Source organism: Rhinichthys klamathensis, unplaced genomic scaffold (assembly GCF_029890125.1).
Source record: "Rhinichthys klamathensis goyatoka isolate OS25496 unplaced genomic scaffold, OSU_Roscu_1.1 h1tg000264l_1, whole genome shotgun sequence".
Taxonomy (NCBI): Eukaryota; Metazoa; Chordata; class Actinopteri; order Cypriniformes; family Leuciscidae; genus Rhinichthys; species Rhinichthys klamathensis.
In genome coordinates, this window is record NW_026606785.1 from 1,827,014 (window position 1) to 1,851,660 (window position 24,647).

General features: G+C 40.3%; 1 pseudogene; it reads right to left on the reverse strand.

Annotated features, from left to right (window-relative positions):
• Positions 1–1,079: 1,079 nt before the first annotated feature.
• Positions 1,080–24,093, reverse strand: LOC130102009 (cilia- and flagella- associated protein 210-like; annotated as a pseudogene).
• Between the last annotated feature and the right edge of the window lie 554 nt (positions 24,094–24,647).

The following is a 24,647-nucleotide window of genomic DNA, read 5'->3' on the forward strand; positions in this document are numbered from 1 at the left end:
GCCGGATTGAGAGAAAAGCTTAACGCCGTGTGTGATGATGTGAATGAGGTGAAGACCAAAGTTTCCCAAGTCGAGTCACCACTGTTGAAAGAGAACAATCGGATCGGCGCATTGGAGTCACGCATCACTGAATTGGAGCGGTATTCCAGACGTTGGAATTTGAAATTACACTGCCTGTCAGATAATATCGATGAAAAAAATGTAAGGAGAGAAGTGGTTGGCATTTGTCAGAAATTACTGCCAGAGCACGCTGACCATCTTCCGGATGTGATCGACACAGTGCATCGTGTTGGTGTGAAGAAAATTCTGCCCGCGGTGTAATCATCCAGTTCTCTTCGCGTATACACAGAGCAGCAGTACGGGCGGCAGCCAAAAACTCCGCTTATCTACGGGAAAATGGTCTGCGTTTTAGAGAGGATCTTTGCAAGGCCGACAGAGATGGTAGAATGAAGTTGTGGCCGTTAGTCGACGAGGCACGGAAAGCAGGAAAGGTTGCCTACTTTGTAGATGGTCGGGCCTTCGTGGAGAAAAAAGACATCTTTCCGCCAAGCTGAGTTCTCTCAACTTTGAGATAAGGTGTTCTGTTTACATGCTTGTTAAAAAATAAATTAATTTGTTTTTCATCGCCACTTGTTTTTTTCCTAGCTATTGTTCATATTTTGTCCGGTTATACCTACGAAACTACAGTTGATGTGGCACTTTTTGTTCTCATCAAAATATTGTTCAAGTGAATTCCATTTTTATTTTGAGGTCTTTAACTTTAATTTCACTCAATGCAAAGAATCGAAATAGCCTTACCTTGTGTCAAATAGTAAACTGAGCAACAGGAGAACTGGATATTAATTATAAAAACGCTTGCACGCTCTTGCCGTATCTACCGACTGACCGCTTGTTCTTTAGGAGTGGGTAGATGTTTCTCCCTGCCTTCTCGGCTGTTTCGATGACTTGATTGGCGTATTTCTGGAACTGGGTTTCCTCCTCAACAATGAGAGCGGTGTTCTTTGCCACAAAGTCTTTCAGTTCTTTTTTCGCACGACGATTTGTGGTCTAATAACGTAAGACACGAACATGGAGGCCTTTCACTCTGTCGGTCTGGTATACTGCTTGGTTTCTGCTTTCTCAATGGCCTCCTTTCGTATCTGGGCCTGGTATTTCTCTTCTTCTATGTCGAGACGTTTCTTCTCCTCTTCTTCGATCGCCTTCAGCTTGCTGTGGACGCCAGCAGCGTAGGCGCCGGTGCCGTACTTTTGCAATCAGGCGTAGACAACGTAAACCATCCCGTGAGTTTCTTCTCTAAGAAATGTAATTCTGCCAAGCGAAAGTACTCCACTATCAAGCAAGAGACTTTGGCTTTAGTCCTGGCTATTCAACACTTCGAAGTGTATTTAGGTTCTACGGTACATCCAGTTAAGGTCTATACTGACCATGAGCCACTCAAATTCCTCAGTCGCATGTACAATTCAAATCGTAGGTTAATGCGCTGGAGTCTATTGCTTCAACCTTTTAACCTCCAAATTGTGCATATCCGGGGAATAGACAATATTATCGCAGATGCGTTGTCTAGGGTGAATGCTTAATAGTATTAAAAAAAAAATTTACTTGGAAAAAAACAAAAACGTTTTGTTTATTGTGAAAATGAACTTGCATGTGTCCTTATTTACTGAATATGGTCTATACATTTAGGTTATAGTTAATAATAATAAAACAACACTATATGTATATATATATATATATAGATTGTTTTGGGATTTATTTTAATTTATTGGGCTTGCTAACCTAATGTAAGTCTGTAGCAATACTAGGTATTGCGTCGCGCATAGTTGCGATTTGCCTGTGACTTAACCATATACGCCAAAATAATACATTCCTGTGTAATTCTAACTTCTTTTCGCATGCAGATACGCCTTGAACGAGGTAGTGATTATTTATAGCTGGAACTCTATTGTCTGGGTTGGCTCAAACATTGAGCTGAAACACAGAATTCGTGAGTAAAAATGAGTGTTCTCATGTTCCAGGTATGGCGACAGGTCACCATTTTGGGGTGGGGGTATTACGTCCCCCAGCTCTGGTGTTTGTTCCTATACATGTGTTTGAGCGCAATGTCTCTTCCCCAATTACAGATGAGCCACACCTGAGCGAAGCCTACTTGCGCTATAAAAGGCTCCTGGGACCATTCTACATTTCAAATGTAGAATTCTGTATCCGTAGTTTCAATTATTAAAACCATATTCTTGATTGATCCTGAAGTGCTCATTTACAAGTCAATGAAATGAATATCTCATAGCTACAAAGCTTTACAAGTTGCTACTATATCAGTAACGTAAATTTTATAAACACGAGAAAAATTAATGTTCACGGCCGGAACATTGAGATTTCTTGGAGTTTATAAAAAGGGATAACTTTGTTGAGAAGTTGGTAAGTTAATCTTACGGCTGTTTGCTGGACAAACCGATTGTTTGATAAACTAAATTAATTCCCTTAAAGTTGTCTCATATAATCGATCTGTAATGAGACCATTGATATATGAATGAGGAATTATAATTCGTTATGATTTACCATTCATATATACAATCGATCTATTTTCAATTTCGATAATTTAACTGTAATATGCAATATATTAATCATATTCATGATTAATTATTAAAATTCCCTATGCATAATTTGAGCTAATTAAGGCACATCTCGATGTGGCTACAAGGGAGCTAAGAACAAGAGGAACAGGTGAGCACACTCAGACAAGGAACAGGTGACCACACTCAGGTAAACGAGGACTCAAACAAGGGAGCAGAGAACATGAGGAACAGGTGACAACACTCAGACAAAAGAGGACTCAACTAGACAAGAGGGTGTGGTACAGGGAAACAAGGAGGCAGGAACAGAGGAGCACATGGCCAACACAAACAAAACCATATGTTAAAGCACAACACAAACATAGAGACATGAAACAAAGACAACACAGACAAAGCTGCCAGAGCAAGACCCTGACAATATTCATAGAAGAAAATATTCTGCGGGCCATTAAAGTTTAGTGAAAATCGTCAAAAACCCTGGCGGTGGCTGGCAACTTTTTTTTAAAAATGCTGGCGGGGAAAGAGTTAATAAAGAGTTGACTATTTAATGGGATGACCTAACTTTTTCACATGACCGGGGGTTATGAATCTATATCATTATATGATGAGAACAATAGTTTGAACTAAATGTCTTGAAAGGGTATAATTTTAAATGCTGTGTTGAAATTATGGATATAAGTGTTTCTTTGTTGTGACTGATGGCTTCCTGTTTCCGGTTTTCTGAGAACGATTTTATTGGTTGTTGATTGTTTTACGTCACTATGACTACGCTAGGACTTGCGATAATATCAAACATGTTTAATATGAAAGACTAGAGAAAGACTGGCATAAATCGGGTCGCCGACTCCAGATTATCACCTCACAATTAACGATCGAGACGACGGGAGCGCGCCGAGACTCCAGTAAGATTCCTAAAGACTGCCGGTCTTTAGTCTGGGACTGTGAAAATCCTTTGGTGTACGCCCGGCATAAGAAGTACGGAGCCCCGCACAATAAGAGAGCTACAAATGCAGTAACTCCAGTGCGATGCTGTCACTCACAGCTATGGTGTTGGGTTTGACGAGCTCTTTAGAGCGCATGTGCAGCGCCTCCCGCTGTTCAGCCGCTGCTATGACACTTCTGCTGTGACGATTCACTCCGTTCACACTGTCCTGCATGCGCTGCCAATCAGATTTGGACAAAACTAGGTCTGCTTCGTATTTCTCTATCTCCCAACTCACAACTGTATGCATTAGACAACAAATTTCCAAGTTATTATAAAAGCCATTCCTGATAAGCTGGAGTCGATGGTTGCGGTCAACACCTCTCATATTGCCGGATTGAGAGAAAAGCTTAACGCCGTGTGTGATGATGTGAATGAGGTGAAGACCAAAGTTTCCCAAGTCGAGTCACCACTGTTGAAAGAGAACAATCGGATCGGCGCATTGGAGTCACGCATCACTGAATTGGAGCGGTATTCCAGACGTTGGAATTTGAAATTACACTGCCTGTCAGATAATATCGATGAAAAAAATGTAAGGAGAGAAGTGGTTGGCATTTGTCAGAAATTACTGCCAGAGCACGCTGACCATCTTCCGGATGTGATCGACACAGTGCATCGTGTTGGTGTGAAGAAAATTCTGCCCGCGGTGTAATCATCCAGTTCTCTTCGCGTATACACAGAGCAGCAGTACGGGCGGCAGCCAAAAACTCCGCTTATCTACGGGAAAATGGTCTGCGTTTTAGAGAGGATCTTTGCAAGGCCGACAGAGATGGTAGAATGAAGTTGTGGCCGTTAGTCGACGAGGCACGGAAAGCAGGAAAGGTTGCCTACTTTGTAGCTGGTCGGGCCTTCGTGGAGAAAAAAGAGATCTTTCCGCCAAGCTGAGTTCTCTCAACTTTGAGATAAGGTGTTCTGTTTACATGCTTGTTAAAAAATAAATTAATTTGTTTTTCATCGCCACTTGTTTTTTTCCTAGCTATTGTTCATATTTTGTCCGGTTATACCTACGAAACTACAGTTGATGTGGCACTTTTTGTTCTCATCAAAATATTGTTCAAGTGAATTCCATTTTTATTTTGAGGTCTTTAACTTTAATTTCACTCAATGCAAAGAATCGAAATAGCCTTACCTTGTGTCAAATAGTAAACTGAGCAACAGGAGAACTGGATATTAATTATAAAAACGCTTGCACGCTCTTGCCGTATCTACGGACTGACCGCTTGTTCTTTAGGAGTGGGTAGATGTTTCTCCCTGCCTTCTCGGCTGTTTCGATGACTTGATTGGCGTATTTCTGGAACTGGGTTTCCTCCTCAACAATGAGAGCGGTGTTCTTTGCCACAAAGTCTTTCAGTTCTTTTTTCGCACGACGATTTGTGGTCTAATAACGTAAGACACGAACATGGAGGCCTTTCACTCTATCGGTCTGGTATACTGCTTGGTTTCTGCTTTCTCAATGGCCTCCTTTCGTATCTGGGCCTGGTATTTCTCTTCTTCTATGTCGAGACGTTTCTTCTCCTCTTCTTCGATCGCCTTCAGCTTGCTGTGGACGCCAGCAGCGTAGGCGCCGGTGCCGTACTTTTGCAATCAGGCGTAGACAACGTAAACCATCCCGTGAGTTTCTTCTCTAAGAAATGTAATTCTGCCAAGCGAAAGTACTCCACTATCAAGCAAGAGACTTTGGCTTTAGTCCTGGCTATTCAACACTTCGAAGTGTATTTAGGTTCTACGGTACATCCAGTTAAGGTCTATACTGACCATGAGCCACTCAAATTCCTCAGTCGCATGTACAATTCAAATCGTAGGTTAATGCGCTGGAGTCTATTGCTTCAACCTTTTAACCTCCAAATTGTGCATATCCGGGGAATAGACAATATTATCGCAGATGCGTTGTCAAGGGTGGATGCTTAATAGTATTAAAAAAAAAATTTACTTGGAAAAAAACAAAAACGTTTTGTTTATTGTGAAAATGAACTTGCATGTGTCCTTATTTACTGAATATGGTCTATACATTTAGGTTATAGTTAATAATAATAAAACAACACTATATGTATATATATATATATATATATTAGTGCTGGGCAAGTTAACGCGTTATTATCGCGTTAACGCATTTATTAATTAATGCCGACAATTTTTTTATCGCGCGTTAACACAGAGTTTTTTTTATTATTATTTTGAAAGTCCGTTGCTCACTGGCTCTGAATACACATAGGCCTACAGTCAAACCATGATCACAGGAGGGGTGGGATGTTGGTCAGCCAGCAAATAACCCACTCAAACAAGCAATGGAGAGGCTTTGGCAGGTTCTCTCAGGTGAACAGAAAGGGAGACAGCGCTCCGCGAGTGAATGACAGGCGCTCTATGGATAGTAACCATGGCAGCGGCTTCTGTGCGCTACGCAGCTGTAGCCTTTTTAACTTAAATTAAAATTATACATAACTTTACCTGATAGGCCTGCGTTTAGTTTAGCGGGGATGCTCTGCCATGTGAATTCCCTCCTGTTGATGTCCTGATAACTATTTAGATTCTGGAAACTCACAAACAGCGAGCCGAGGATCAGTCTCTCTTCCAATGATTTGTGCTGCGCGTCGTGTACAAAAAGTTAGACAATTCAACTTCGGCAACGCGCGGGCGCGTGCGTGAGGCGAGCATGACCGCAACAGTTTCACAGGAACGCACCCGCTTGTCGCTGCACCTGTGCTCGACCACTTCACCTCACTCTAGGCTGATTTATACTTCTGCGTCAGACCTAAGGAGCCTCTACGCTATAGACTACGCGTTGGTTTTCATTTATATATCTGCGTCGTTGTCCGCGTTGACGCGCAATTACACATGCAGAGGGAGAGTGTGAAACCCGGCGAGCGGTTCTAGCAATCACAGCGCTTGCGGTACGCGTGCATCTCTCACAGCTGCGGCGTGAGTTCGACGCAGAAGTATAAATTGGGCTTTACCTCTGTTTAATGTAATCTTACGTGGGAAACCATGGCATGCCATGACCAAACCTAAGCTGCTATCAGAGAAGTAACGTTGGTCGACTTATATCTGTAGTGATCATGACCCTTTGACTACATAGACTGTTTCTGCTGCTACCTGATACAAGATACCTGTTCAGAAAAAAAAAACAATAAGACTCGTTTTAACAAGCTAGATAAAAGATAATGCCCTGGCAGTGGCAAATAGCTTTGTTTAAATATTTTATTTGATTACGTTAATGTTTAAGTTGAGATTTACAAGAAATATTTTATTGAGACTGTGTAAAGGGAATACTGCTGATATAAAAGCACCTTATTTGTTTAAAGTTTTTGCAAACCACATTTATTGCACTTTTGTAGCAGTACATTTAAATCAAAAGTGCGCAATACACTACTTTAGAATTCATTATTCAATTTTGCGCGTAACAATGCGATTAATCGCGATTAATCGCAAGAAGATCATGCGATTAATCGCGATTAAATTTTTTAATCGTTGCCCAGCACTAATATATATAGATTGTTTTGGGATTTATTTTAATTTATTGGGCTTGCTAACCTAATGTAAGTCTGTAGCAATACTAGGTATTGCGTCGCGCATAGTTGCGATTTGCCTGTGACTTAACCATATACGCCAAAATAATACATTCCTGTGTAATTCTAACAACTTTTCGCATGCAGATACGCCTTGAACGAGGTAGTGATTATTTGTAGCTGGAACTCTATTGTCTGGGTTGGCTCAAACATTGAGCTGAAACACAGAATTCGTGAGTAAAAATGAGTGTTCTCATGTTCCAGGTATGGCGACAGGTCACCATTTCGGGGTGGGGGTATTACGTCCCCCAGCTCTGGTCTTTGTTCCTATACATGTGTTTGAGCGCAATGTCTCTTCCCCAATTAAAGATGAGCCACACCTGAGCGAAGCCTACTTGCGCTATAAAAGGCTCCTGGGACCACACCTGAGCGCGCACACAGAGCCTGAGAACAGAGTCGATGCACAGCCGTGCTTTCTGTCTTTTGAGTGACTACCGTCCAGCCGTCCACCCGGCAGTAGAAAGCGTTCCACCTTTGTATTTTTTTTTTGTTAACCTACCTATTATTTGATAACCATTCTGTTAAATAAACATACCCCTACTTTTGATACGAGCTGATCTGTGTGCGTCTCTCCTTGGTTAAGGGTGGTGTCCGTCTGCCCGTAACATAGTGGAGGCTCGTCCGAGATCAATAGTTTAAGTCGGACTTTAGTGTTTAGTGTTAATTGCGGAACTTTTGAACGCTACAACATTTTGGTGAGTATTCTGGTGGGCAATTTTGATTGTCTGTTCCTTTGTTTAGTCGACTGTTTATTTTATTTTGGTGGATATCTCAGGAGGGGGCACGTGGGACGCCTCGAGCTGAGTAAGCCACTGAAGATTGCGTAGGTATTTAGGATTTTTTTGGGGGGTTTTATGTGTAGTCAGTTAGAGAAGTTGGACAACATTTTGCCTATCAGAATACCTTTTAGTTTAGTTGTATAGCTTGTGATATATTGTGGCATATCGCCTATTTAGTGAGCGCTGGTACTCTGTATGTACTAGCGTATTGGTTAAATTTGTGGATGGACATTAAAATTTGTGGTCGTTTGTAGCCTATATTGTGCTTTTCGTTTGACCACTTTAGATATTCGCTACTTTGTAGCTTTGTTGCAGTTAAACTGCTTTGGTGAGTGTTTATTTGTACTTGATTTTGGTGCGCTTTAAGCGTCTTTTCGCGTTATAAATGGCAACAGAGGAAGCTACCTATTATTTGATAACCCTTCTGTTAAATAAACATACCCCTACTTTTGATACGAGCTGATCTGTGTGCGTCTCTCCTTTATGTTAAGGGTGGTGTCCGTCTGCCCGTAACACCAAGTTATTAAAAAAAGCTCTGATTATTATACATTATTTTCAGATATTTTGTTGTGCAGTATTTTTTTTTTTTTTTTATTGAAGGAAAAGGAAAACAATACAACAACAACACAATACAGAATTTCCAATCACAGATACAATTTATCCTTTCCCCCCTTTTTTGTTTTTTTTCCACCCACTTTTTAAACATATACACTCACCGGCCACTTTATTAGGTACACCTGTCCAACTGCTCGTTAACACTTAATTTCTAAGCAGCCAATCACATGGCGGCAACTCAGTGCATTTAGGCATGTAGACATGGTCAAGACAATCTCCTGCAGTTCAAACCGAGCATCAGTATGGGGAAGAAAGTTGATTTGAGTGACTTTGAACGTGGCATGATTGTTGGTGCCAGAAGGGCTGGTCTGAGTATTTCAGAAACTGCTAATCTACTGGGATTTTCACGCACAACCATCTCTAGGGTTTACAGAGAATGGTCCGAAAAAGAAAAAACATCCAGTGAGCGGCAGTTCTGTGGGCGGAAATGCCTTGTTGATGCCAGAGGTCAGAGGAGAATGGCCAGACTGGTTCGAGCTGATAGAAGGGCAACAGTGACTGAAATAACCACTCGTTACAACCGAGGTATGCAGCAAAGCATTTGTGAAGCCACAACACGCACAACCTTGAGGCGGATGGGCTACAACAGCAGAAGACTCCACCGGGTACCACTCATCTCCACTACAAATAGGAAAAAGAGGCTACAATTTGCAAGAGCTCACCAAAATTGAACAGTTGAAGACTGGAAAAATGTTGCCTGGTCTGATGAGTCTCGATTTCTGTTGAGACATTCAGATGTTAGAGTCAGAATTTGGCGTAAACCGAATGAGAACATGGAACCATCATGCCTTGTTACCACTGTGCAGGCTGGTGGTGGTGGTGTAATGGTGTGGGGGATGTTTTCCTGGCACACTTTAGGCCCCTTAGTGCCAATTGGGCATCGTTTAAATGCCACGGCCTACCTGAGCATTGTTTCTGACCATGTCCATCCCTTTATGGCCACCATGTACCCATCCTCTGATGGCTACTTCCACCATGTCACAAAGCTCTAATCATTTCAAATTGGTTTCTTGAACATGACAATGAGTTCACTGTACTAAAATGGCCTCCACAGTCACCAGATCTCAACCCAATAGAACATCTTTGGGATGTGGTGGAACGGGAGATTCGCATCATGGATGTGCAGCCGACAAATCTGCGGCAACTGTGTGATGCCATCATGTCAATATGGACCAAACTCCCTGAGGAATGCTTCCAGCACCTTGTTGAATCTATGCCACGAAGAATTGAGGCAGTTCTGAAGGCAAAAGGGGGTCCAACCCGTTACTAGCATGGGGTACCTAATAAAGTGGCCGGTGAGTGTATGTACATGTACACATATACACATTAAAAAAAAAAAAAAAAACCTCTAATAAGAATTATTAGAAATAAGTAAATTAGATCACAGAGTGTCGTGTTAGAAATAATAAACAACCCCCCACCCACTCAGCTCACCATGACCAACACACATATTACTGGTTAATTATGCAATACAAACAGTACAATAATAACAGGCACACATTCAATTGGGTAGTACCTTTAAATTTGTGAAATAGGAAATAAAGGGTTGCCATTTAAGGAAAAATTTGACTGTACATCCTCTCAATGTATATTTAATTTTCTCAAGTTTAAAAAAATACATGATGTCTCTGAGCCAACGGGAGATAGAAGGATATTTAGCAGACTTCCAATGTAGCAATAAGGAGCGTCTTGCTAGTAAGGATGTGAAAGCTATGATGTCCTTTTGTGTACGGTTAAGTGCCATTGAGGGGTCAGGAATCCCAAATATAGCAATCAGAGGACAAGGTTGGAGATTTACCCCAAGAACAGAGGACATAATATTAAAATAAGCCACCCAGAAATCTACCAAATCAGGACAAAAAAAAAATCATGTGGCTAAGATGACAAGGGGAGCCATGGCATTTATCACATTTGTCTTCCACTTCCGGATATATTTCAGATAGTCTAAGCTTAGAGAAATGTACCCTATGTAAAACCTTGAATTGAATAAGTCCAAGACGAGCACAAGAGGTGGTAGAACGTATCCTCTCTATGGCCTGTTCCCAAGACTCCTCCTGTATTTGTATTCCCAGTTCCCTTTCCCATGTACCCTTAAGTTTGTCATTTGAATGGTCGCTAAAAGCTAAGATAATGTCATATAGCTTTGAAATGATTCCCCTGTGATGAGGGACAAATGAAAGCATGGTTTCCCACCGATGCACTGGAGGTAAAGAAGGGAAATTAGGGACACACTTAGCCACAAAGTTGCGAGTTGCATCAGGGTACCAGCAACCATGAGGTATCTGCCATTCCTATCAGCAATAACGTCAGTGGATGAGAACTGGACTTTTTTGTTAATTAGAATAGCGACTCCCCTAGCTTTTGAATTAAAGTTTGAGTGAAAGACTTGACCTACCCAAGGGCAATCTAACCTAACATGGTCTTTAACACGAAGATGAGTCTCCTGCAAAAAAGTAAATCAGAGTTTAAACGTTTCAAGTGTGCAAAAACCTTAGATCTCTTAACAGGATAACCCATACCTCTGATATTCCAACTGATGAATCTGAGAGGTGTGCCTGACCCAGCAATGCTGGGATCTATATTGCCATTAACCATTTGAAAAAAAAAGAAGAATTTATTTTTGAAAATGATCATATAGAGCCGAGGTGGGCCCCCCTCCCCTCCCAACATACCCCTAAACACAAATGCACCCAAAGTCCCCATATAACCACAGAACAAAGGAGACAGCAGTGCTTCCCACAGTAAACAAAAGTTGTCCACAACACCGTTGAACAACTCGGAGACCATGCAAACCAAACAAAAGTAAGAGAAGAAAAAAAGAGAAAAAAACTCCCGCCGATCTCAACACTATTTAACGTTAAACATATGCGCATGAATACAGTAAAGCACGCGAAAATACAAATAACAGTGGGCCCTCAGTCCTGTGCAAATAGATGCAGAAAGCATAAAATGAGGTAATGTTGATCAGATCTAGTAAGTGCAGCAAGCTAGAAAACCACCTAATACTAAACAAATTAAGACTGGTGTATTCACAACCTCTAAGGAATAGGCCTACTAGAACATAGATCAGAAACGCTGTTGGAGCTCACCCAGGAACCAAAGTTTTGACAAAGTCGCTGGCTTCCTCCGCAGAAACGAAATCCTTCTCAACACCGTTGTATGTGATGCGAAGACGCGCTGGATGAAACAGACCATATCGAGCACCGTCAATGCCACGAAGTTGACGTCTGACCTCGTTGAATGCAGCCCGAGCCCGAGCTATCTTGACAGTGTGGTCAGGGAAAACTGAGACGGTCGCGTCTCTGACTTAAATCTGCCGGAGCTCTCTCGCGCGGCGCAGAATGTCAACACAGTCACTGTAATAATGAAATCTGCACACAATGGCTCGTGGACGATCACCAGGCTTGGGTTTGGGTTGGAGGGTCCGGTGGGACCGGTCCAAAAGCGGCTCCTTTTCCAGATTGAACGCTTCCTTCAGTAAGGCGGCCACAGCAGCCGTGGTACAGGTGTCAGGGCCCTCCGGTACTCCCACTATCCTGATGTTGTTACGCCGTGATCTGGACTCCAAGTCTTCACATTTATTTTCCAGCATGGCTATGTTAGCTGTGAGGCGCTCGATAGTTGTTTTCATCTCGGCGATGTCATCTGAGCACTCGGTGAGTGCGTGCTCCATCTCTCCGACCGTACCTTTTAGCTCAGACATGGTAGCATCGGTAGCAGCTTTATCATTCGCCAGCTGTGACTTCACCGCTTGCAGGTCAAGCTTAATAGTAGGCAAAGCATCCCCGAGAGTATCCTGGAGTTCCTTTTTAAAAATATCAGCAATATCTTTCCTCACCGAGGCCAATAACTCGAGCTTGAGTGCAGCGATGTCAAGGTTGGCATCCGTCGAGGAGCCCTCGACCTCTGAGGTAACAGATGATCCACTCGAAGACGCGGTCGCAACTTGCAGACCAGGCCGCAGTTGTGTCTGAATAGTTTTGCGAGTTTTAGAAATCTTTCCAGCCATCTTATGCAGTCCGGAGTTAGACTTTTTAGTAAAAAATGTTGCGGAGTAAGAATATACTAAATATGTAACGAAAAAGCGCAGAAAAATAACAATATTAACTGAAATCGGCAGGAGCTAACAAACTCACGTCCTACTCCATTGATGCTCGGCAGTGCCCCCCTGTTGTGCAGTATTTTGAATTCTTTAAAAACCTTGTTTTCTCGAGCCTTTTCTCCGACCGTTCTGGACGACACCTGTTCTATCTAAGGCTGTTGACATTTTAACCCTCTGGGGTCTGAGGGGTTTTCTGGGTCCCTGAGGTGTTCTGACATGCTCTAACATTTGCGCTTATTTCTGTTACTTGTGACATTTTCATGGCTAAAGTCTTATTACACTCGCCTTCAGCTTGCTGTGGACGCCAGCAGCGTAGGCGCCGGTGCCGTACTTTTGCAATCAGGCGTAGACAACGTAAACCATCCCGTGAGTTTCTTCTCTAAGAAATGTAATTCTGCCCAGCGAAAGTACTCCACTATCAAGCAAGAGACTTTGGCTTTAGTCCTGGCTATTCAACACTTCGAAAGTGTATTTAGGTTCTACGGTACATCCAGTTAAGGTCTATACTGACCATGACCCACTCAAATTCCTCAGTCGCATATACAATTCAAATCGTAGGTTAATGCGCTGATTGCTTCAACCTTTTAACCTCCAAATTGTGCATGTCCGGGGAATAGACAATATTATCGCAGATGCGTTGTCTAGGGTGGATGCTTAATAGTATTTTTTTTTTAAAAGCTGAACGCACTTTCTTTCATTTGTTGTATGTATGTGTATTGGAGTGCTTTTCCTTCTTCTTTAGCTTTTTGAGCTTGAAGTTTTTGCTTCTCCATGAAGATTTGATCTGCTTCCTTCTTTGCATTCAGCATCTTCAGAGCTTTCTGTTCCAGCTCTTGCCTCTGATATAGAGTTGAGAAAAATGTTTATTTCAATAAATGCATTTCAAATTCTATATATAAACCGTGTGATGCTCATAAACCCAGCATCACTGTGGTAAAATTAAGCAATAAGCCCCGCGAAGCCGTGTTTTACAGTGGAACAGCTGAGGGACGTTGTTAGGCATGACGTGGAGCGGAGATTTAAAAATGTTTACATGTCGTTAGCCTCATAGCTATTATGCTATGAGACTAACGATGTATAAAAACATTAGGAATAGGTAATTTACCCTGGATTCTCTGTGTGCAGAGATAGATTTCAACATGGCTGCATGTTTTTCTTCTTTCTCGCGCTGCACTCGGGCCCGTCTGGCCTCACGTTCAGCGACTGCTTTTGCGATGATATCTTCCTCATTGCTGATTTTTTCCTGCTTCTGCACGGCTAACTTCTGTATAACAGTCTCTCTATGTCTTTGACGCTCTAAAAGGCAAAAATAAAGACAAATACAAGCCCAGTTCTGAGACAGTGGAAAGAATTATACTTTCTCCAGGCTTCCCACTCAGTGAACTTCCATTAATTCAATAACCTTCCCAGTTAGATGTGATTCATGAATGAGCAAGTTGTAAGAATGTGGATGTCAAATGATATGTCAATGTTCCCAAAATACCTTTCACAGACAAATTAAAGATTGGAACTGGTTTGCAAGCACGTTTGAATTTGAAACAAACACTTAGAGCAGTTTCTAGTTGATTAAATACACCCGAATAACTAAGTTAGCAAAACTCAAATAATTTGAGGTAATCAGTTACATCAAATTGTTTAAGTTAAGAAATTGAATGTGTAAGTAAGCAGAGCTTGCAGATTTTTGTTTTGTAATCATATATTTTAATTGCTTTTAACTTGAAATATCTGAGTAAGATAATTCATACACAACTTAAAACTCTCATGTAATCTCAACTTACAATATTTTTAGTAGTGGAAACTTGGCTAGATTTAACAAGCCAATTCAATAAGTGCTACCTATAGTATCAGCATATCATAGCCCTTGCGGAATGAGTACATCAACTTAAAACATTTAACACACACTGTTCTCAAACCAAACTCGTCACCGGCCATGATGGTAACTCCCCAAAAAACCCAACATAACAGAAACTCTTCTAAACTAGCATAACAAAACATTAAACACTACTAAATCTCCCACTTAACATTAATCTGGCACAAAAACCATTATATGACACTTAATTTTAGCATTTACTCTCCCTTTTGAGTGTCATTGCAAAGCATGCTGGGAAATAAAAATCCCAGCCCAGATTCAGTTAAATTTAAGTTTGTCAAAATTAAAAGAAACAAGTTCATAGAACTCAAAACAACGAAACAATTCAACTTACTTAAAATGTGTCAGTTTTGTGAACTCAAAAGAAAAAATAAATGTTAAAATATTCATAAAATTGTAAGTATCGTATATTAATTTGATGGAACTAATTTGAATAATGTGAGTTGGCCCTACTCAAAACAATGGATTATTTTGAGCGTTAGGGTTTACAGTGTTAGGAAGCTAAAAATACAAATATTAGATGAGAAACTTTAACCTTGAACTTAGAAATGTTGCCTTGGCAACTAATTGAAATAACATTTCACTTTGTAAGTTGAAGTACTAAAATTACTAAAACTGAAGTAAATATAAAATAAAACTCAAAAGAAATAAAATTAAAAAACAGGGGGAAAAATGACAAAAGCACACAATTCTGAAAATAATAATAAAAGGTCATTCAAAACATTGCTAAATACTGTATACTATAAATAATACTAAAATATCACTGGAAGCCCATGATCTCTAGAGATTCACAGTTTTAAAGTAACAAAAATGCCTAAAATGCGCCCAAAGTTATTTTATCTGTTGTCTAAGCATTTAATATATAAATGTTAGTATGGGTTGGAAGTGTTTAACATAATTAATCAGCATGCTGTGTTTTTGATGCGTGTTAGCCCTCATAAATGTGCAAAAATGCTCCTGAAAATAAAGAGGTTAATTTCTGACACTAATGAGTGTGATTAATATCCACCACAGGACGCATTTCCATTGTCTTATGTACAATACCTAAATGTACAATACCTAAATGTTTCCTCCTGTTTTTCTCTCCTCATTCTCGTCACTTTTTCGCTCTGGCTGGCGATCTGCTTTCTCTTCTCCTCCTCTTCCTCTTGCCTCCGAGCCTCCGCTGCTTTTGTCAGCTCTCTGTTGGTCAAATGGTCCTGATGGAAGACAGAAGAAGGGATTTCAAAACCGCATCTGATTCGATCTGCTTTTACAGTGTGTAAGGACTCAAGGGCGGATCTAATCCGTGGGGAATTTGCATATCATAATTAATAATTGGTAATTAATAATTATTCATGCATGTTTGGATTAGATCAGTCTTACATGTTAATAAATCTCCCGATAAGGGAGGATCTGTCATTTTACCTGCATGCATGCATGTGAATCCTTGAAATTAACCACAAGTTGATTGCAATTAATTACACGGACCACGTTTCACAAAATAGGTAAAATGAATTAGCTCAATTGTCAGTATAATATTTGTGGGGATCCACAATATCATCGTACTTTATAGGATTTCAGGAAACGCAATTCTCTGGCCAGAAGAATTGGGTTTCCCGCCCTATAAACACATACTCTTTAAGGTATATTTAATTTTAGTAAGCTTGTAGCAAGATCTTTGGCACTTAAGGGACTTGAAGCTGAGCAAAGAGACAGTACATCAATCAAATGAATATATAATTAATTTAATAGAGGCATGACTACTTATGTATTTACTACGGTTACAGGGGATATATGTATTTACAAACATAATAAACAAACAAAACACGATAATAAGACATCAATGAACGAGAAATGCGTAAAGTTTGGACAATGGATAACTTACAGGCGTGAGCGAGTAAGAGGGAGAGAGAGAGGGAGGGGGAGAGAGAGAGAACATTAGCAGAATTCCTCCTAAGACATTCACCTCTCTGATTACAACACAAAACATCATCTTAAAGCTTTTTAGAAGCTCTATAAAGAGATTATACTTGCACAAGTTATGTTATGGTCTCTCTGTGTCGAGGCATTCCTGTACAGCCCTGTCTGGCCGCGTGAGCTGAGTCCTTTGTGTGTGAGGAAGCGTCACGTGGGTTGCTTGGCGCGCGTGTTGAACGGAGGTTCAAAGTCTTTGGGGTAACATTACCAAAGGGAAATAGTTCGGCTAAATTCGTTTCACTTCGTGGAAGTGAACTGAGTCAACTACGGAAAACAAAACTTTGACTAACTTTGAGTTAACGTTACATCTTTGCATGGCTGGTGAAGAAGCGCGTGTGCATCTCTCAGTCCGTCGCGTCACGTGGTCACGTGCGCGTGTTTCTCCTTCATAGCGAGGCGCGCTCGTTTTTAAAGGCTTGTAGTTGGATTTGCTGAAGAGATTTGTCACGCGGTGTTCCTTTCACTTCGTGGAAGTAAACACTGAGACTAATCTAAAACTGAAAAACACAAACTAAACTAGAAACAAATTAAAGAAAGGCGAAGAGCTCGCCTGGAGGCGAGATGTTACATTATGACACGAGGACAAGCGAAGGAAGAGGGAGTTAAGCCTGCGGTTTGTCCTTTTGAAGACCTGACGTTTCCGCCTTCTTTTGGAAGAGGGTCCAATCAGGAGCTGTCCCTTTGGAGGGAGATTTTATGACCCTTTGTGTTATAACCAGGCATTTAAATCTCTAGTTTCATTGGGTGTTCAAGAGAAGAATCTTCACAATTCTTATAATACTAATGTGTCACAAAGTTTAGCAAAATGTAATGTCAATTAACAAATGGGGAACGAAGATTGGAGTTTATCGAGACCAAACTTGCCACAAATGGATTTGGTTAAACCTTAGTGGGCAAAGTTTGAAACATTATCCCATTAGAGTTGTCGAGAAACATAGACCAAACCACAGAAAGGCAACTCATGAAATAGGGAACTTAGATACATTTGTTCATAAAATTCTCAAGGGGATATATAATAGAATATATCCATGAATGCAGAATTCATTTCTCCTTCTTAGTTAAATCCAGAGAGAGTGAGACACAACAATTCTGGGGATCGACAGTTATATGTAAAATGCATAATGATAAAGTCACAGTTATTCCAATGTAACCCGGACAACAAACACATATAAAACACATTGAATATATCTGGTTAAATGTCTTTTAAAAAGAGAAGTTTCTTTCTCTTGAGCATCAAATTCCAAGTCAGTCATAAAAATGTCTCGTAACTGGACACCACGCTCTGTCCTGAGCGGGCTTCACTTGTGGGAGATGCGTGTGTGTGTGTGTGTGTGTGTGTGTGTGTGTGTGTGTGTATAAATTTACATTCCAGGCTTTTTGGGTCTTTAGCAGGATGTACTTAGTTATTCAGATTCACCCTCGCCCAGTCCTTACAAGTGTGAATGTTGTCCAACAACCGGCTTACACGAAAAGCATTCATTCTTTTTCTCTTCACTTCTCGATTCTGGCGCTCTTTGATGGCCTGTTCCCTCAGATGAAGATCTCGGAGTTGCTTCATCTCTTCAGCCTCCCTTCTCCTCTCCTGCTCCTTCATGTCATGCTCCTTAACCCTAATAAAGGAGGAAACGTCAGACACATTGACACATTAAGGTGATTCCCAGCTAACAGGGAATGTTCTCAGAACTTTAGATACGGTTCTCTCAAAGTTACGAACAAACGTTCTTCTAGTAACATTATGTTTGTTCAAAGTTATCTGGTCTTTAATCATGTTCTCAAATCATTAACACAAAACAGAACTTATACATAATTCGTGGAGTGTTTTTTTTTACAGAAAAAGTAACAACATTAACCCTCTGGGGACCAGAAACCCGCCGGCGCGTTTTGCTCGTTTTTTTCACATAGCAGAAAAATAGACTTAAAGTACTACCATCATTTCTGTTCATATAGAGTTACAGTTTTTTCTGATTGCTTAAGCACATTTTTTGTAACTATTGGCTATTTTTGCAAAACTCTACACACAAATAAGAAAACCTTTCACCCAATTATCAAAACATTGTAGTTCTCTTGCAAAAGCGAACACAGCTAGATTAACTCTTCACACCTTCGTAAAAATGGTGTTTTCGTATCAAACAGTAAACACAAGCCATCATCTACTAAGCACACAATGTGCCAACTACACACTGATGGTATGAATACAAAACACATCTGGCTTTTGCTTTCTCTGTGTACATACTTTTGTCATAGTGTCATGTAAACATACAAGGATCCAAACTTCAAGTATTGGTGTTTATTCACACTCATCAAACCAAGACAAAGTCAGAACACAAAATAGTAATTTCAAAAAAAAAAAAAAAAAAAAAAAAAAAAAATCAGCCTACATCATGTCGTCTTTCTGGGTCCGGCCACAAAATTTCGTCCACATCGCATGCGATATCCTCCAGTCCTAGGCACCGGGGAAAATATCTCCTTGAATGCCGTATCCAGGCCTGACATGATGCCTGGTCAATATCTCCACATGCCGCCTCCATTGCCTGTAAAAGGGCTACCTGTTGATGAGGATGACCGTCGTACACTTTCCAGCACCAGGCAGAGAAGAACTCCTCGATGGGATTTAAGAATGGAGAGTATGGAGGGAGGTTGAGTGCCATGAAGAATGGGTGGTCTGTAAACCAGTTGCGGACCAAAGCAGCCCTATGGAAACTAACATTGTCCCATATGATGAAATATCGGGTATGCTCTGGTCTCTGAACAGTGAGCATGTCATGTAAGGTGTCCAGGAATGCAATAATGTGTGCAGTGTTGTATGGGCCCATGGTTGCATGATGGTGAACAACACCATTTTGGCTTATAGCTGCACACATGGTTATGTTACCACCACGTTGTCCTGGGACAATGATGATGGCACGGTGTCCAATAATGTTCCTGCCACGTCTCCTGGTTTTACTGAGGTTAAAACCGGCCTCATCTACAAAAAGTAGCTCATGTCCCATGGCATCTGCTTCTAGTTCCATCACTCTCTGGACAAGACAAAACAAATGCAACACATCAGGCCCATGCACAGCACTACAGTATGCACTTCCAAATTCAGAACCAATGACACTATAGCTTACCTGCACATAGTCATATCGCAGTTGCTTTACACGTTCTGTGTTTCTCTCGAAAGGAACTCGGTAAATTTGCTTCATTCTTATTCTGTGGCGCGCAAGTACACGACTTAGTGCAGAAATGCTTACACTGTGTATATTTTGAAAGATGGTGTCATTATCAATTATGCGCTGCTGTATTTCGCGCAGTCTTATTGCATTATTGGCAATCACCATGTTCACTATATGGGTCTCTTGCTCTGGAGTGAACATTCTTCCTCTGCCCCCAACATCTGGACGTCTAGCAATTCTGTAAAGTAACAATTTCAGTATTTTTGCATGTATGGTACTGTTGTGTTTCTCATTAGAGTATGGCAGTGCTACAAAGTACTTACCGATTCTCATTTCGAAATGTCCTAATGATGCTTGCCACAGTGTAGCGGCTCAAATTAGGCTGAACCCGTTGGCCAGCTTCCCTCAGGGTCATCCCATGGTTGATGACATGGTCCACTATTGTACCTCTGATGTCATCAGTTATTCTATTTCTTACTCTTCTTACCCTTCCTCTTTCCCCTCCTCATCCTCTTCTTGCTCCTCCTTGTCCTCTTCCTCTAACTTCCTCTAACCCTCTCGCTTCTTCAACTCCACGTCCTCTCCCTCGGCCTCCTCGTCCTCTTCTTGCTCCTCCTTGTCCTCTTCCTCAAACTTCCTCTAACCTTCTCGCTTCTTCAACTCCACGTCCTCTTCCACCAACTTCTTCACCTCCACGTCCTCTTCCTCCAACTTCTTCAACTCCACGTCCTCTCCCTCCAACTTCTTCAACTCCACGTCCTCTCCCTCGGCCTCCTCGTCCTCTTCTTGCTCCTCCTTGTCCTCTTCCTCTAACTTCCTCTAACCTTCTCGCTTCTTCAACTCCACGTCCTCTTCCACCAACTTCTTCACCTCCACGTCCTCTTCCTCCAACTTCTTCACCTCCACGTCCTCTTCCTCCAACTTCTTCACCTCCACGTCCTCTTCCTCCAACTTCTTCACCTCCACGTCCTCTTCCTCCAACTTCTTCACCTCCACGTCCTCTTCCTCCAACTTCTTCACCTCCACGTCCTCTCCCTCGGCCTCCTCTGATTCTCACTCTTCTCACTCTTACTGCTCCTTCCATTGTACTCCACACAGACAGCTTACCTGTGGCTTATTTATAGTGCTTAGGCTGATTGCAAAGTGAACTAATTATCTAAAACAGTTTTCACATGTGAAAGTGTGCCAGACAGTTGGTAAAATAGTGTTAATGATAGCCATACATGTGTATAATTTTGCTAGGAGTGTGTTGGAAATTTGGTAATTGAGTGTATGCAGTGAGTTGTGTTTAAAGTTCTGCAAAAAGAGTGTTGTGCAGTGAATTGTGCCTACAGTTTTGCAAAGTGTGTGTTACAAAATTGCAAACTGAGTGCAAAGCAGTGTTTGTGCTTTTAGTTTTGCAAACTCAGTGAGTGGTTTTGCTATACATATTCATAGTTTTAGAAATTGTGCTACAATAATCACGATTAGCGCTTAAGCATTCAGAAAAAACTGTAAGAAATATGAGAAAATAATCTGTTAAATGTCTACTTTTTTATGTGCCCACATACAATCGAAATAAAACATAAAAAAACCCAGCAAATACTATTCACCCAGCCATAAGCAATATATCTTTTAAATCATTTGAGTTTGTACTTTTAAATGATCCGATTCAAAACTAAAATTAATATTCTCCGTTTATGTCATCTATATAAAAAGAGAGACGTGTCAGCCCGTCTCATTACCGTTCTCTCAGCTGATTATCTCTGGTAATGTGACACGCCCACGGAGAGCACGCGCTATTCAAACGCAAATATGTGAAGCAACACATTGAGACGCGTTAACGCCCATAAACTCTGAAAACACACATTATTTTTTAGTCAGATTAATCTACTGTCGTCTTGCGCGGCTATATGAGGAACAATCCTGGGACAATTTACCACAGAACAAGTGCTGGTTTATTTTCACTTCGAGGAGCAACAGATTCAGCTGAGAAGTAAGTGTTTTATGCAAGTGCTTAGTTCTAATCGCGATATAGAATAACGTTAGTGTCTGTAAACGGAAAAATAGCATACTGTTTAAATGTAAATCATGTTTGTGTGTGTGTGTGTGTGTGTGTGTGTGTGTGTGTGTGTGTGTGAATGAATGAATGAATGAATGAATGAACGCACAGATACGTACTGTTACAGACTCTAAAATAGACATCAAATAAGCTTTTGTTAGGAGTTTCTGCTCATATGTTAAATATATAGTATGTTTTGTCAATAAACTAATCAACTAAGATGTTATAGTGTTTGTTCAAGCTATATCATAATAATGAATCCTCAACTTTGAAATATGTATGATCAAACTAAGACATTTATGGAAAAAGACAATTTTCTTTTCAAGATGTTTCCAACTCTAACTTTGAACTGAAAAAAAAAACATGTCTATATGGTGAAGGGTGTGTGATAGAAGTGTCCAGACGTATGCACCCTGTATTTTCCTTATATAAATCCAAACAATCTAAAAGCCATTCTTTTTTAAATCTCCTCAATCTTCTTTGTGCAAGGCTCCTGTAATGATATGGCCTGATAGCACCTAATAGGGCCATATTATGGGAGGGTCTTTGTCTTTCTCAGGTGTGAAATGCCATACATATTAATGAGAGATCATGCCTCCTCGCATAAAGCTTTCTCAAACAAAACACGTCATTAAAAATGTAAAATACTTTATTGACTTATCTGAATGAGTAGTCAGGATGATTCTCACATAGTTTTGGAGCAAATATTCTAGACTATGTGATACAATTTTCAAAAGTCTTGTGAAGAAATAATCAATATGTGTTTTGTGGTCTTATTTCAGCAACTTTCATTTTTATTTTTTTCAATAACCACGCATAAACATTATTCTCTTAAAAATACAAACATGTACATACATGTTGCTCACTTATCATGGTAGTCCCGTCTGTGCTATATAGAGTGAATTTAAACCTTTGCCATTAACATGTTTATAAATAACTGAAAAAAGCACAAATGTCAGTGCATGTCAAAACATCCCAAGGGCCCCAAAAACACTCTGATCCCCAGAGGGTTAACATAACACTACTTTCCATTAAACTAACTAAGTAATACAATTAGTTAATTTTAACGTAACACAATATTGTAATGTATTACTTTTAAAAGTAACTTTCCCCAACACTGTTCAAAAGTAACATTCCCACAGTGTTTGAAGAATAAAAATAAATAAAAACATTTTAAATGTTGTTGACACTTTGAACGTTTAGGGAACATTCAGAAATAACATTTATATCTTAATTGGAACGTTATCAAAAAGTCCTTAGAGCATATTTGTGTTAGCTGTGTATGCACTGAAGCATAAATGCACTTTAATTTCTCCTTACTGTAGTTTCAAGCACTCAGAAATGGCCAGTTGGTCTCGTTTTCTCTGCAGTGCTTTCTGTCGCTCCTGCTGGACCGCCTGCTCTTCTCTGCAAGCCATTCGGGCCAAGATCTCTCTGTCCACGGCTCTGCTGGCGTTCTGCCTCATGCGCTTGAGCTCGATCTGAGCCTCTCTTTCCTTCAGGACCTCCACCAGCCTCAGAGCGCTCTAGAACAACAAGAGGATCGTTTCTACTAACATTTCACCACAGAAAAACACTTGTGGTCTAATAACGTAAGACACACACATGGAGGCCTTTGACTCTGTCCGTCTGGTGGTACTGCTGGGTTTTAGTTTCCTCAATTATCTCCTTTCGTATCTGGGCCTGATATCTTGCTTCTTCCAAGTCGATACGTTTATTCTCCTCCTCTTTCATCGCCTCTCGAATGGATTTCGCCTCCAGTTTTTTCCGTCGTTCTCCCTGTAAGGACAAAATCAGATTAGTTTGTTGTACTTTGTTACTGTAAACATCCAGTCTCATATTATAACCCTCAGAGACCCAGGTATTCTTTTATTTATTTATTTTTAATGAAGAAAAACTAAAATATCACATCAAGATGACATTCAAATTACAATTTAACATTATACCAAATTGTAACAAACTTAGTATTATAATAGGGGCACAGACACAAAAAGAAAATTAGACAGCGAGAAGTCTAAATAAGGCTATATAAAAACAATAAAAGTGTCTGACAATGTTTCTATAGACAGACGTCTTTACTTTAATAATCATAATAATTTATAATTTCAATAAATTATTCTTATTTCTTAATAAAGACTCATAAAAAGGCCTATTTTCTTCCTTAAAAGTGATTAGGTCATTAAAAAGCATGATGTTTACGCATATATAGTTTTAGGAAGTACGGAGCCCCGCACAATAAGAGAGCTACAAATGCAGTAACTCCAGTGCGATGCTGTCACTCACAGCTATGGTGTTGGGCCAGTGTTTGACGAGCTCTTTAGAGCGCATGTGCAGCGCCTCCCGCTGTTCAGCCGCTGCTATTACACTTCTGCTGTGACGATTCACTCCGTTCACACGGTCCTGGACGCGCTGCCATTCAGATCTGGACAACACTAGGTCTGCTTCGGGTTTTTCCATCTCCCAACTCCCAACTGTATGCATTAGACAACATATTTCCAAGTTATTATAAAAACATTCCACCGAAAGGGTGACATTTCTGTCCCCAGGTCATTATATGTATAAAATTGCATGAAAATTAACTCTAAAATACATTTTATTATTAAGCAAAATGTCCTGCACATTAAGCTAACTACAAATTTAAAATGTATAATTAAAAACATAAATAAAAACTACATAGAACACTAAAAAATAGCATTTTCTGCATGTCCCCACTCTCTATCTCTAAACTTTACCATGAAATATAATGATTAAAATCTATCAGAAATCAGATTTTTTTTGCATTGTTGTTTGACTTTATATCCAATCTATGTTTTTAAATATTTTATCTAATATTTTAGAGAAAATACATATTTTAGTCGTGTCCCCGGGTTTTCACTCAGTCCTGTTTTAAACCGAAATTTAAAAAGCAAACATAAGTTCACAATAAAACGAAATAAGCCACAACACAACAGAAATAAGCCACAACACAACAGAAATAAATGAGTTTCGGTAACAGGACTGAGAAAACATGC